Genomic DNA, 13,521 nt, shown 5'->3' with positions numbered 1-13,521 from the left:
TCTGCTTTTTAACATGCTCTCTAAGTTGGTCATAACTTTCCTTCCAAGGAGTAAGCGTCTTTTAATTTCACGGCTGCAAGTCACCATCTGCAGTGATTTTGGACCCCAGAAAAATAAAGTCAGCCACTGCGTCCAGTGTTTCCCCATCTATTTGCCATGAAGTGATGGGACCAGATGCCATGATCTTAGTTTTATGAATGTTGAGCTTTAAGCCAACTTTTTCACTCTCCTCTTTCACTTTCATCAAGAGGCTCTTTAGTTCTTTTAAGTTTAATTAGGTCCAATTTATTTATCTTTGTTTTTATTTCCATTATTCTAGGAAGTGGGTTATAGAGGATCTTCCTGTGATTTATGTCAAAGAGTGTTCTGCCTGTTTTCCTCTAAGAGATTTATAGTTTGTTGTCTTACATTTAGGTCCTTAATCCATTTTGAGATAACTTTTGTGTATGGTGTTAGGAAGCATTCTAATTTCATTCTTTTACACATAGATGCCCAATTTTCCCAGCACCACTTATTTGAAGAGACTGTCTTTTCTCCGTGTATATTTTTGCCACCTTTATCAAAGACAGGGTGTTTATTGGAGCATACGATTATCTCTCAGCTTTCTGTCTTGTCCCATTGATCTATATTTCTGTTCTTGTACCAATACCATACTGTCTTGATGACGGTAGCTTTGTAATATAGTCTGAATTCAGAAAGGTTGATTCCTCCAGTTCTATTCTTTCTCTAGATTGCTTTAGTTATTTGGGGTCTTTTGTGTTTCCATACAAATTGTGAAATTGTTTGTTCTAGTTCTGTGAAAAATACGATTGGTAGTTAGATAGAGATTGCATTGAATCTATAGATTGCTTTGGGTAGTACTGTAATTTTCACAATATTGATTCTTCTAATCCAGGAACCTGGTATATCTATCTGTTTGTGTCATCTTTAATTTCTTTTATGAGTGTCTTACAGTTTCCCGCATACAAGTATTTTGTCTCTTTCAGTTCAGTTCAGTCGCTCAGTTGTGTCCGACTCATTGTGACCCCATGAACTGCAGCACACCAGGCCTCCCTGTCCATCACCAACTCCACCAAAACCCACGTCCATTGAGTTGGTGATGCCATCCAACCATCTCATCCTCTGTCGTCCCCTTCTCCTCCTGCCCTCAATCTTTCCCAGCATCAGAGTCTTTTCCAATGAGTCAGCTCTTTGCATCAGGTGGCCAAAGTATTGGCTAAAGATTCAGCTAAAGTTTCACCTGCTAAAGTTTCAGCTTTAGCATCAGTCCTTCCAATTAATATTCAGGACTGATTTCCTTTAGGATGGACTGGTTGGATATCGTTGTAATCCAAGGGACTCTCAAGAGTCTTCTCCAACACCACAGTTCAAAAGCTTCTATTCTTAGGCACTCACCTTTCTTTATAGTCCAACTCTCACATCCATACATGACCACTGGAAAAACCATAGCCTTAACTAGATAGACCTTTGTTGACAAAGTAATGTCTCTGCTTTATAATATGCTATCTAGGTTGGTCATAACTTTCCTTCAAAGGAGTAAGCATCTTTTAATTTCATAGCTGCAATCATCATCTGCAATGATTTGGGAGCCCAAAAAATAAAGTCAGCCACTGTTTCCACTGTTTCCCCATCTATTTCCCATGAAGTGATGGGACCAGATGCCATGATCTTCGTTTTCTGAATGTTGAGCTTTAAACCAACTTTTTCACTCTCCTCTTTCATTCTCATCAAGAGGCTTTTTAATTCTTCTTCACTTTCTGCCATAAGGGTGATATCATCTGCATATCTGAGGTTATTGATGTTTCTCCCAGCAATCTTGATTCCAGTTTGTGTTTCTTCCAGTCCAGCGTTTCTCATGATATACTCTGCCTATAAGTTAAATAGGCAGGGTGACAATATACAGCCTTGACGTACTCCTTTTCCTATTTGGAACCAGTCTGTTGTTCTGTGTCCAGTTCTAACTGTTGCTTCCTGACCTGCATACAGGTTTCTCAAGAGGCAGGTCAGGTGGTCTGGTATTTCCATCTCTTTCAGAATTTCCCACAGTTTAGGTAAACTTACTCCTAAGTGTTTTATTCTTGTTGTTGCAATGGTGAATGGGGTTCTTTCCTTAATTTCTCTTTCTTATTTTTCATTGTTAGTATATAGGATTGCAAGGGATTTCTGTATATTTTATATCCTGCAACTGTACTATATTCATTGGTTAGTGCTAGTAATTTTCTGGTGGCATCTTGAACATTTTCTGTTTAAAGAATGATGTCATCTGAAAGTGAGACTTTTATTTCTTTTCCAATCTGAATTCCTTTTATTTCTTTTTCTTCTTGATTGCTCAGCTAGGACTTCCAAAACTGTGTTGAATAAAATAGTGGTGAGCGTAGGCACCCTTGTCTTGTTTCTGATTTTAGAGGAAATACTTTCAGTTTTTCACTATTGAGAATAATATTTTCTGTGTGTTTGTCATATATGGCCTTTATTATGTTGAGGTATGTTCCTTCTATGCCTACTTTGTGGAGAGTTTTTATCATAAATGAGTGTTGAATTTTGTCAAATGCTTTCTCTGCATCTGTTGAGATGATCATATGATTTTTATATTTAATTTGTTAATATGGTATATCAAAGTGATTAATCTGTGTAAATTGAATAATCCTTGCATCCCTGGGATAAAGCCTACTTGATGATGATGTATGATGTTTTTAATGTGTTGTTGGATTCTGTTTGCTAGAAGCTTGTTGAGGACTTTTTGCATCTGTGCTCATCAGTGATATTGACCTGTAATTTTCCTTTTTGTGACATTTTTGTCTGGTTTTGGTATCAGAGTGATGGTGGCCACATGGAATGAGTTTGGGAACTTTCCTTTCATTGCAGTTTTCTGAAAGAGTTTGAGTAGGATAGGTATTAGCTCTTCTCTCAACTTCTGGTAGAATTCACCTGGGAAGCCATCTAATTCTGGGCTTTTATTTGTTGGAAGGTTTTTTTTAACAGTTTCAATTTCTGTGTCTCTGATTGATTTGTTCGTATTTTGTTTCTTCCTGTTTCAATTTTAGAAGGTTATGCTTTTCTAAGAATTTTTCCATTTCTTCCAGGTGATCCATTTTATTGGCATATAGTTGTTCATAGTAGTCTCTTATGATCCTTTGTATTTCTGTGTTGTCTTATGCAACTTTTCTTTTTTCATTTCTAATTTTATTGATTCGAGTCTTCTGCCTTTTTTTGCGTGATGAATCTGGCTAACGGTTTGTCCATTTTGTTCATCTTCTCAAAGAACCACCTTTTAGTTTTACTGATCTTCGCTTTGTGTCTTTGATTTCTTTTTTATTTTTGCTCTGATCTTTATGATTTCTTTCCTTCTGCCAACTTTGGGGGTTTTATTCTTCTTTATCTAGTGGTTTTTGGTGTAAGGTTAGATTGTTTATTCAGTGTTTTTCTTATTCCTTGAGGTAGGCGTGTATTGCTATAAACTTCTCTCAGCACTGCATTTAGTGCATCTGATAGGTTTTGAGTTGTGCTTTCATTGTCACTTGTTTCAAAGTGTATTTTGATTTCTTTTTTGAATTCTTCAGTGATCTGCTGGTATTCAGAATTTAATTGCTTAACCTCCATGTGTTTTTATTCCCTGCTTTTTTTTTTCCTGTAGTTGATATCTAGTCTTTTAGTGTTGTGGTCAGAAAAGATGCTTGAAATGACTTCAGGTTTTTTTTTTTTTTTAATTTCATAAGGCGTTATTTATGAGCTAAGGTGTGATCTATCCTAGTGAAAGTTCCATGTACACTTGAGAAAAAAGTGAAATCTTTTGTTTTTGGATGAAATACCCAGTAGATATCAGTTAGGTCCAACTGGTCCAGTATGTCATTTAAAGCTTGTGTTTCCTTATTAATTTTCTGTCTGGAAGACTGTCCATTGGTGTCAGTGGGGTGTTAAAGTCCCTCACTATTCTCATGTTACTGTCCATTTCCCCTTTCAGAGTTGTTAGCATTTGCCTTAATATTGAGGTGCTTCTATGTTGGGTGCATATATATATTTTTAATTGTTATATCATCTTCTTGGATTGATCCCTTGACCATTATTTAGAGTCCTTCCTTGTCTCTTGTAACAGTCTTTATTTAAAATCTATTTTATCTGAGTCTTGCTACTCCCACTTTTTTTAATTTCCATTTGTATGGTATACCTTTTTCTGGTCCCTCACTTTTAGTCTGTATGTGTCCCTAGGTCTGAGGTGGGTCTCTTGTAGACAGAATATATAGGGGTCTTGTTTTTGTATCTATTCAGTGAACCTGTGTCTTTTGGATGGAGCATTTAGTCCAATCACATTTAAGGTAATTATTGATATGTATGATGTGATTGCCATTTACTTTATTGTTTTGGGTTTGTTTTTGTAGGCCTTTCCTTTCTTTGTGTGTTCCCCTGTCTAAAGGAGTTCCTTTAACCTTTGTTATAAAACTAGTTTGGTGATGCTGAATTCTCTTTAACTTTTGCTTGTTTGCAAAGCTTTTGATTTCTCCTTCAAGTCTAAAGCAGGTCCTTGCTATGTTCGAGTAATCTTGGCTGTAAGTTTTTTTCCTTTCATCACTTTAAGTATATCCTGCCACTTCCTTCCAGCCTGCACAGTTTCTGTTGAAAGATTAGCTGTTGGCCTTATGGTAATCCCCTAGTATGTTATTTGTTGCTTTTCCCTTGCTGCTTTTAATATTTGTTCCTTGTGCTTAATTTTTGTTAATTTAATTGATAAGTGTCATGGTGTGTTTCTCTTTGGTCTATCCTGAGTGGGACTCCTTGTGGTCCCTGGACTTGGTTGTCTATTAGCTTTCCCATTTTAGAAAAGTTTTCTACTATAATCTCCTCAGATATTTTTTTGTGTCCTTTCATTTTGTCTTCTTCTGGGGCCCTATGATTCAAATGTTGTTATGTTTAATGTTGTCCCAGAGTTCCCAGAGACTACCCTCATTTCTTTTTATTCTCTTTTCTTTCTTCTGCTCTGCTCCAGTTATTTCTTACACTTACCATTCTTCTGCCTCAGATAGTCTCCTATTGGTTCTCTCTGCCCGTTGGTTCCCTCTAGTGTACTTTTTAATCTCAGTTATTGTGTTGTTCATTGTTGATTGTCTGTTCTTTAATTCTTCTAGTCCCGTGTTAAACATTTGTTGTAACTTTTTGGCTTGTGCTTCCAGTCTATTTATCTGTGCCTCCATTTTATTTCCAAGGCTTTGGTTCATCTTTACTATAGTTACTCTTACTTCTTTGTCAGGTAGAGTGCCTATTTCCTCTTCATGTGTTTGGTCTTGTAGGATTTTACCGTGTTTTTCGTTCATTGCATGTTTCTCTGTCTTTTCTTTTTGTTTAATTTACTGTGTTTGAAATCTCCTTTCTGCAACCTGGAGGGTCATAGTTCCTCTTAATTCTGGAGTCTATCCCCTGTGGGTGGGGTTGGACTAGTGTCATGGTTGGGAGGGCTTGTGCCTGTGGTCTGGTGGATGGAGCTGGATCTTGTTTGTGAAGTGCAATGCCATGTCCGATGGTATGTTTCTGGGTATCTATGGGCTTCATATGGCTTTAGGCAGCCTTTCTACTAATGGACAGTGTTGTGTTTCTGTCTTGCTAATGTTTCAGCATCAGGCATCCAGCACTGGAGCTTGCTGGCCTTTGGGTGGGGTTTGCTGTTTGTGTTAGAGGGAGACCTTTGGGAGAGCTTTTGTTGACTGATGTTCCATGGGATTGGAAATTCTCTGGTGGTCCAAAGTCTTGGACCCAGGTCTCCTACCTCAGGGGTAGGGAAGGCCCATGAAAAGTGAAAGGTCATCTCACTACTCATCCAAGCCTAGGCTGGAGTGATTCTGGACTTCTAGGCTGAGTGCTGGTTAGACCCTGTCCTTCCTGCAGCACCTAAACTTCACGGGCCTCACAGCACAGAAGACAAAACCCCAAGACTGATAGTGAGAGCAACAGTTAATAGTCAAGAGCACCCAAAGAAATTCACACACTTACAAAGGGAAAAGTAGAGAGAGAAAAGAAAAAAAGAATAAAAACAAGAGTCAAAGAGAAGAGAGCAATGAATACTGTAAAATTAGGAAAAATAAAATGAACTTATTTAAAAATAAGATGTTTTAAAAAGTGGAAAAATAAGTTATAAAAAAATAAAAATTAAAGGAATAATAAAGAAATTACATGGAAACAATATGAAGAAGAAAAGGAAGAAAAAAGGGGGGAAATGAAAGAAAAATTAGAGAAAAATATATGCAGAGTTGTAGTTCCACCTCCACCTCCCAGGAGGCTCTCTAGTATTGAGCTGTTCTCTGGACCTGCATGGGAACAGCTCAGACTCTGATCTCACCCTACTTATGTGTGTACTTGCCTCATCCATTGTCCTCAGTTGCCAGAGCGAGGGCTTTCTCTTTTGTGTCATTGTCCTTTTATATATTCCATAGACACAGAGTCTACTTAGTTGGTTGTGTGGATTTACTCCGCAGCTTGTGCAGCTGGTGGAGAGGTTTTAGATCCTCTGCTTTAGCCTCTCTGCCATGGAGCTCAGTTGTGGTTTTATCCTCACCTCTGCATGTGGTCATTCACAGGAGTTTGCTCCTGCGGCTGCCTGGGAGGACTCAATTCTGCCCTAATGAGGATCAGGCATGGAGGTAGTGCAGCTGCTTGGATCACGGGGATCCTGGCAGCACCAGATACATGGGGGAGCCAGCGGCCATGGACACAGGAAATATGGCACTATTAGGAGTTTTTTAGCCTCTGGCAGCTCTCCCCTAGTAAGGACCAGGCATGGAGGTGGTGCAGCAGCTTGGATCACAGGATTCCTGGCGGTGCCAGATGTTTGGGGAAGCCAGCAGCCACAGGCACAGGAGATAAGGCACTTAGAGACTTTTTCTAGCCTTTGGCAGCTAGTGTTCAAAGGGCTTCCCTGGCTAGTCCTTTTCTGGTGCTTGGCACAGCCGGTGCTCAAAGACCCTACTGGCTGGGGTCCTACTCTATTGCTCAGTGCAGCAGGCACTCAGAGGGCCCATCTGGCCACGGTCTTTACTGCTCTGTACATCAGGCACTCAAAGGACCACTCTCTGTGGGGTTTTTCTCTATGGATCAGCTGCCCAGTGTGTAAGTGGGGAGAGAGCGAGAGGTTACAGTGATGGCCTTAGGCCCTGTGCATGACTCAGCGGTACCACCCTGCCTCCTTGGCTGTCCAGCTTCCCTTGAAAGGCACTCTCTGCCACAGTCTTCGCCCTCATGTTTCTGCAGGCCATCTCCCTGCAGTCAACAGCAGTCCTCGCCCTGAGAGTGCTCCCTAACCTCTGTGCTCCAGCTCCCTGCCACCACACATACTGGAGGATCTGTGTCCCTGTCCAGGCTGCTTTGGGCTGTGGTGCAGATAGCCTTTGTGGTTCTCACTCCCTTCAGATTGCCATAGATCAGATACCACCTCCAGCAGCATCAAACACCTCCCCTCTGTCCTGAACTGTTGCTCTGATGCGGGGATCTCTCCCCTGCTCTTCCGTCCCACTTACTCTCCTCCTCTTTTTCTCTCCCTTCCTTCATCCTACTGGTTTTTGCATGGATCCGTATATCCCTTTCCTGTGGTCAGGGACTCTTGTCAGCTCTCAGCTGGTACTCTGTGAGATACTCTATTTACTTAGGCATATCATGTCATACAAACTTTTCTTTCAGAAATTCGTTTGTTTTGATATGGTATTCAGCCCTCCTTATAAGAATTGCATGAAAATATACCTGCTTTTCTTTTAAGTTACAGTCTATTAGTGCCTTCAAGTTAGTATTCACCTATATCTATCCTTACCTCCAGCTTCCTGATGGCTCAGCAGGTGAACAATCTGCCTACAATGCAGGAGACTTAGGTTTGATCCCTGAGTTGAAAAGAACCCCTGGAAAAGGAAATAGCATGAAAATTTTTTTGCATTAAAATTTTTTTCATGCAGTATTCTTGCATGAAAATTTTTTCTTGCCTGAAAACTCCCATGGAGAAAGGACCCTGGTGGACTACAGTCCAACGGGTTGCAAAGAGTTGGACACGACTGAGCAACTAAGCATGGAGAATGATTCTTAACCTCCAAATCAATTCATTGTGTGTGTACCGTTTGCGAGACTTTGTACTGGGTACTTTACATGTATTACCTTTTGAATCTCTGCTTACTGCTGCTGATTGGAGAGAGAAGTAATGCCAAGGAAATGTTATGGTACAGCAGAAAGTGCTTGGGCTTTGCTACATTTAAATGCTGACTTTCCATCCTGATTGTGTGACCTTAAATAAATTACCTAATCTGAGTCTCAATGTCTTCCTCTGTAAAATATGAATCTATTGCTTAGAATATGAAATGAGAAAATAAGGGAAATGTTTAGATTGACTTAGTTATTATTAGTTGCCTCTTTCTTTCCCTTAGATATATTTCATTTTCAAGCTTGAAACCTCTTGAAATATCCAATAAAGTCAAGTTTGTTAATAAGACTTTGTTGTTGCTGCTGTTCAGTTGCTAAGTTGTATCCAGCTCTTTGATCCCATGGAGTGGGATCTCAGGCTTCTCTGTCCTTCACTATCTCCCAGAGTTTGCTCAGTTTCCTGTCCACTGTTGAACCAGTGATGCTAACCATCTCATCCTCTGCTGCCACCTTCTCCTTTGGCCTTCAGTCTTTCCCAGCATCAGGGTGTTTTCCAATAAGTCGGCTCTTCGCATCAGGTCAGGTAACCAAAGGATTGGAGCTTTAGCAACAGTCCTTCCAATGAATATTTAGAATTAATTTCCTTTAGGATTAACTGTTTTGCTCTCCTTGCAGTCCAAGGGGCTCTCAAGAGTCTTCTTCAGCACTGCATTTCAAAAGCACCAGTTCTTCAGTGCTCAGCCTATGGTCCAACTCTCCCATCCATATATGACTACTGGAAAAACCATAGCTTTGACTATGTGGACCTTTGTTGGCAAAGTGATGTCTCTGCTTTTGAGTGTGCTATTTAGGTTTCTCTTAGCTTTTCCACCAAGGAGCAGGCATCTTTTACTTTCATGGCTGCCATCACTGTCCGCAATGATTTTGGAGCCCAAGAAAATAAAATCTGTCACTACTTCCAATACTTTGGTCATCTGATGCAAAGAACTGACTCATTGGAAAACACGCTGATTCTGGGAAAGATTGAAGGCAGGAGGAGAAGGAAACAACAGAGGATGAGATGGCATCACTGACTCAATGGACGTGGTGAGTTTGGGCAAGATCCAGGAGAACGGTGATGGACAGGGAAGCCTGATGTGCTGCAGTCGATGGAGTCACAAAGAGTCGGACATGACTGAGTGACTGAACAACAACAAAAGGTTGTAAGAGGAACTAAATGAGTGTTATATATGTCAAGCTGTTAATGTAGTATCTAGCACAGAATCAGTGCTTTCATGTTTGACAGCTATGTAGTAGTAAGTAGTAGTAGTAGTGGTGGCAGCAGCGGCAATAACAGAAATAGGACACATTATCCTGGTTCAGAGACTCTCTGAGGACAATAGTAGGTGAGAATTTTTAAAAGATGAAATGCAGTCAGGAAGCCAGCTAGACTATAATGTTAAATTCGTTTTAGCAAAAACAGTTGTATTTCTAGGTCTGGCCTGAAACAAGATCAGCTTAGACTATTTGGAATTCATTTCTGGTGGACCCTGAAAATTCTTGAGGTACCCCTAGACAGAAGCTCAAAGTATACCTAGAATGATTCTTGGAAATAAGAGCTTGCCACATGATGGATTGACCTGGTTGCCACATGGAGGACTGACCTGGTTTGCTCAGCCCCTTGAGATGAAGGGGCTCCAAGAGCTTCATATGTACCAGAGCTGTGCATCAAGATTAAACACATACACAATTGGCTGGCTTGGGGTAAGGATGAGAGGGTAAGAGACCCAAAGCTGGAGGCGGTGGAGACTAGGAAAGCAGCTCTCTGCTGACTCTCTTCTTCCTTTTGGTCAGTTCATTCCTGTTATCCATGGCTGTACACATGTGTGTGCTCACAAACATGCTAATATTGTTTTACTCAGAAGTTCCCACATTGTGTTCTGCAAATGCCTCATCATTTCATTTCCTTTTTCTCTGTCATGTTGGCATCTAACATCTAACTAGTCTAAAGTGGATGATAACTTACCATACTTTCTAAGGCAAAGAGAACATTTTATACTATCTGGAATAGTTTACTGAGGATTGTTGTCAAATCTCCTCTCATAAGAGAATGAAAAACTGCTTCTACCTATGATAAGTATAAACTTGACAAATATGTTATTGAAATGAACTGAATGACCTCGTGAAGGCCTCTCTCTAGGTTATTTATGGTAACTGTCTGATAGAATTTAAAGGAAAAGTCAATTTAAAAAGAAAGTTACTAGACTTTCTTTTGGAAGAAATTCTATAAACCTTCTGTACCTAGATACAATTTCTTGATAACAAGACTTTAAAATAAAATAAAATTTTGAAGAATTCTAAAATAAAAATTTTTTTTTTTTGAAAACTGAATTTCACACTTTATTGATAAATACTTTTAGTATTTAGCTTTTTTTCCTCTGGTTTGGTCCTAGACATATATTAATATTACATATAAATGTTATATGTATGTATAAATCTACATGTACATATACATACATATATATGAGAAATAGTCTCAAGAAAATAAATAAAATTTTTAAAGAACTTTTAAAAATCTTTAAGACCTTTTCAAAATTATAATAAACTATACTGATATGCTATCTTACAAAAAATCTGTATTCTTTACTTTTTTTAGAAAAACAAAACAAAACAAAAAAACACTTTTCATCGTGCTGCCTTGTATTACATGCCCTGGGCTTAGTTGCTCAGTCGTGTCCAACTCTTTGTGACCCCATGGACTATAGCCCGCCAGGCTCCTCTCTCCATGGGGATTCTCCAGGCAAGAATACCGGAATGGGTTACCACCCTCCTCTAGGAGATCTTCACACTCAGGGATAGAACCCAGGTCTTCTGCATTGCAGGCGGATTCTTTACCCTCTGAGCCACCAGGGAAACCCGTATTATATGCTAGTTGGCTCTAAATAAGGCCGATTCCTACAGTTTTGGATAATGTGTTGTAAAGTTTTAGACTGCATAGATTGTTCAAGGTATGTGATGAGGAGAACACAAAGTAGAAATTTAATACATGAAGATCACTATCACTAGAAGTCTACAAGATACCTACTTTCCTTGCAAGGAACATTTTCCAAAGTTGTAAAACTCAGATGTAAAGGAAAGAGAGAGCAGTTGCTTTATAAAGTGGCAAAGTTGTTGGATTTTTGCCAAAATGAAATTCATTGCTTTCTTAGGCAAAAGACTTCCCAGATCCACATATCACTTTATTCTCTTCAAACTACTATTCATATTCCTTAAAAATGATCAAATACATCTGTTCCTGATGGAGTATGCTGTTTCCCTGTGGTATGATTCTGGGAGGAAATCTATAGAAGATGTAAATCTCTTCACATGCTGGTGAGCTTTGACAGGGTCAAATTAATTTATTTTTGCACTTGCAACACAGTACATCCGTTTAATTTATTCAGTCCAACTATAAACTGATTTGCTAATTGCAGTTAAAATTCAATTTTATATTTAATTTTGGCACCAGGAAAACACTGTCTCATTAGTGAATGTTTATTCACCTTTCCTCACCTCTCTCTCCATGAGTTATCAGGCTATCCTAAGACATCCTTACTGTGTAGGGCTAAATATTGCCTTAGCCTGTACAGCTTGAAAGATTTCTCAGAGGTGCTTTGGAATCTCATGATTGGCTTCCTTCAAAACCCTTTACAAAGCAGAAGAATAATTGAGAACCTTCATATTATTATGGTTAAGAAAGTATGGACTGTGGAGCCATCCTTCCTGGGTTTGAATCTGGCCCTGGTTCTTGTCAGATGTGAGAACTTTGACAAGTTCCATAACCTTTTCAGGCCTCACTTTTCTCATCCGTAGCATGAGGACAATCTCCTAGGGGATTAAAAGAGTTAAAGTTGTATCTGGCACATTTTAAGTATTAGATATGTTTTCTGTTAAAATAATTAAAAATACATAAATCCTTGTGCTGCCATGTCACATAACGTCTAATTTTCTTAGTGTTCCAGGTGTAGGTTTTTCTTCAGCCTATCTGCATTTCGAGTGTAGGGACCATGTCTTCTGCACTCAAAATCTACATGTTTAGTGCTAGGTGTAGAAAAGATATTCTATAAATATTAGCTGAGTTAAATGAGTGATTCCTTTCTTCCCCCAGCTAAGTAGGTCAACCCTCGACTGGAGTAGAAAGAGAGTCTAAGAGTCCACTGCTGTCTGAGAACGTGACACAGTCCTTGTCGAAAAGCCACACAAAGAATTGCCAGTTGTGGAATGACCAGCAGTTTAATGTTTGTTGATTTACTGCTCACACGTTTAATGTATCAGCTGTGTTATGAGTCAGTGTGTTGATTTCTGATGGATAGTTTCTGGAGTAATGAGAAGACAGGAGTGAGTTCTAGTTTCTGCTCTATCATTAATGACCCTGGTAGAGTCACCTAGCTTTTTTTTTCAACCAGAACTCTTTTCTTACCTGTCAGGCATGGAGCAGGGGGAGAGTGAAGTTGACTAAATCCTTTATATACTTCCTTCAACAGCCCGCAGCTGTACAATTTTGTGTTTCTTTATGCTAACCATAACTCAGTCACAAGGAGAATGGAAAATGGTATGAACGCTTCTTACAAATCCTTTTTAATCACAGCTCTTAAAACATCTCCAAGCATGTGTATGTCACACTACTGAGAAATGAGTATCCTCCTTATCCACTTTCAGTGCAGAGGTCAAGCATTTGCTCATGTGGGATCTTTGGTCTGTTTACTGTCATTATGTCATTTTGGTAGCGAGTCTCCACAATAGCCCCAATGATTTCTACCTCCTGCTGCTGCTGCTAAGTCACTTCAGTCGTGTCCAACTCTGTGCGACCCCATAGAAGGCAGCCCACCAGGCTCCCCCGTCCCTGGTATTCTCCAGGCAAGAACACTGGAGTGGGTTGCCATTTCCTTCTCCAATGCAGGAAAGTGAAAAGTGAAAGTGAAGTCACTCAGTCGTGTCCGACTCTTCTCGACCCCATGGACTGCAGCCAACCAGGCTCCTCTGTCCATGGGATTTCCCAGGCAAGAGTACTGGAGTGGGGTGCCATCGTCTACCTCTTGGAATTCACGCATTTGTCCAGTTCCCCCCACACATTGTATCAGAATTGATCTCTGTAACCAATTGGATATTATTAAAGTGATGATTGATCACATCTGAGATTAGGTTATTACATATCAAACTTCTGTCTCAGTTGCTCTCACACTTTCTCTGTCTCTGTAATCATTTGCTCTGGGGGAAGCAGTCTCCTAAGCAGCCCTGCAAAGAGGCCTCAATGGAAGGAACTGAAGCCTCCATTCCACAGCTGCATGAGTGATCTTGTAAGCGGATTTTCAAACCCGAGTCAAGTCTTTTAGAGGTTGCAGCCCTAGCTTGACTGCAACCTCATAAGAAACCTGAGCCAGACTCACCCAGCTAAATTAC

At 39.8% G+C, this 13,521-nt stretch overlaps 1 protein-coding gene across 1 annotated transcript in view; it reads left to right on the top strand.

Moving 5' to 3' along the window:
- Positions 1-13,521, top strand: part of ARHGAP20 (Rho GTPase activating protein 20) — a 209,868-nt gene that overhangs the window by 34,969 nt on the left and 161,378 nt on the right. The window lies entirely within an intron of this gene.

This window comes from Oryx dammah, unplaced genomic scaffold (assembly GCF_014754425.2).
Source record: "Oryx dammah isolate SB20612 unplaced genomic scaffold, SCBI_Odam_1.1 HiC_scaffold_17, whole genome shotgun sequence".
In the NCBI taxonomy this organism is placed as follows: Eukaryota; Metazoa; Chordata; class Mammalia; order Artiodactyla; family Bovidae; genus Oryx; species Oryx dammah.
The sequence above is the reverse complement of the archived record's forward strand: the minus strand, read 5'-3'. Positions and strand labels throughout refer to the sequence as shown.